This window comes from Triticum aestivum, chromosome 7A (assembly GCF_018294505.1).
Source record: "Triticum aestivum cultivar Chinese Spring chromosome 7A, IWGSC CS RefSeq v2.1, whole genome shotgun sequence".
Taxonomy (NCBI): Eukaryota; Viridiplantae; Streptophyta; class Magnoliopsida; order Poales; family Poaceae; genus Triticum; species Triticum aestivum.
Genome location: NC_057812.1, coordinates 654,215,978 through 654,218,291, shown reverse-complemented (window position 1 = coordinate 654,218,291; position 2,314 = coordinate 654,215,978).

The window sequence follows — 2,314 nt, the reverse complement described above, 5'->3', positions numbered from 1 at the left end:
TCCAGGAGCTGCAAAAGAATGAAAAATATTAGTATGTGCACAATAAAAATGATAGTATGTGTTTAAAATATTATTAAGGGGCACTTACTTTTTCCCCGTGGGCTCAATGAGCCACTTCATCTCCTCGGTAGCAGGAGAATCCGGGAGTCGTGCACCACCACGCAGCCAAGCCTTCTTCTTGCCACTCAATTAGCTGAGAAAGAATATCTACCCTAGAAAACGTTGGAATCTTGTTTACTTCATGGACAACCCGGGCTTTCGTAAAGTTCTTCTTGTCTTCCCTGTCTGGATGGTCTGGAGGGAGGAACTGTCGGTGCAGGTCAAATGCTACATACTTGCCACCCTTTTGCAGCCAAATTACACGTAGAGCCTGCATGCACACTGGGCATGGCATCTTCCCACTTGTACACTGTCGGGGATATACCCCGCGGTATAAACCGCCGGATGTATGACCCGGCTAGAGTTTGGCGATTCACTGGCAACCCACTTGGACATGGCGGTTTACGGTTCATTGGTAATCCGGCAGGCGGGTCAGAGGAGCGACAAGACCCGGTGGCCCAACGGGCGGTTTATGGAAGGTCGGATCATGCTATGGTGGGCCGGTTTAAGAGAAAAGGCGTGAGGAATATTTACTTTACAAGGAAGACCCGGACTTGTATCCGGTTTGTATTAGAAGGGAGACTAGTCCTAATCCTAATAGGACTCCACATGTAACCCGCCCCTTCAACATATATAAGGAGGGGCAGGGCTCCCCAAAGAGGGAGAAGCTACAAGCAAGAAGAAACAATCTTAGGGCTAGACACAAAGAGGAGAGCCAGTTTACGGCGACTCCCTCGTGATGATAATGAGACCTAGCCTCAAACAGCATGTAGGGTTTTTACCGGATGATGTTTCCCGGGGCCCGAAGCTGTCTAAATCCCTGTCTTGTGTTGCGTCTCTCGATTCCACTCAACCCCTCTCAAGCTACCACATAGATGTGTTGGCCTCGCGACTAAGACCTGATACTAAGGACATCTGACGTGACAATTCCAGGACAGTTGGCGCCCACCGTGGGGCTCGCGCACAGTGGTGATGAGTTCTTGAAGGGATCTTTACAGGGATTAAAAAGCTCGTGATATGCTGGATGAAGAAGAACCGGCACAGAAGAAGATACATCGTCTCCGTGGCAGGCAGTCGGAGGGAGATACGAGATTGAGATTAAAAAAAATAGGGTTTTGCATCCGGTTCAGCCGACGCGAGACGATCTGTCCAAACTGACAGGAGATTCACCGAGTCCTGCCAGCTGTCAAGTCACAGTTTCCATTGAAGCAGACAAAGGGTTGCCACTGTCCGATCCGCCGAATCCGTAAAATTGCTGCGACTGGTTTTGCAAGACTGTTTTGTGTTGCTCGTCCGCGGGGATACAAAGATAATCAAGTGGGGATCAAAACTAGTACTGCTATGAGTACCAATTGATGGCTAATGTAAAGGCATCATATCACTAGGCGATTAGACAAATCACCGCACCTGCTACCGCCAGGCCGGGGGCAGTCTATTTTCTCATAAGAATCAAATACTACTACTCTACGTGGGTCGCTCCGGGTCAAACTGGCCTCCGCCTCTCCGTCCAAGTTGTCGTCGTGCCTCGTATCCCGTTCGAGTGGCGGTCGCGCCTCGTCTCATGTCTGAGTCGCCGGACACCGACCTGTTTTCGTCATCGACGAGCCGCTTCTGCAGCGCTTGCCTCGACGAGCCACCTGCTCCGCTGTGGCCGAGCGCCGCCTACCCTCGCGGCCGGGGCTAAATCGCTGCCTCCTGATACTCTGGCCTCGGTCTCGAATCCGAGTCGTCGCTGATCTGAGCGTGCCTCGCCTCCTACTCCGCTATTTCTACATGGAAACCTCTGTCACCACGCTTGAGCTGGCCACGCCCGGAGCCGCTGAACGCTACTGCTGGAGCAGGCTTCGACCACTGTTTCTACATGGAATTTTACTGCAGTCGCTTATTGCTGAGGCCGACAGGAATTGTGATTCAACCGCTGCGCGCTGTGTCAGATCAGTCAACAGACGCGTGTACAGGCAAGAGTCAAACTCCGAGATGGCTTTGTAAAGTGATCCACTACTACGGTTCGGAGTACTATTTTGATTATGCAACTGTCCGCATGAAGGCGATATTACTGTAGTAACACTCTGCGATGGCTGTTGGGATAAAGTGATCCACCAAGTACTTAAATAGTGCCTACAAAAAAACTCAGATTTTTTGGAAGGAATAATCTATACAGCAAGGTCCAGATTCGTTTGTTAATCACTTCTTTGATCAAGCCAGGCACGAGCAC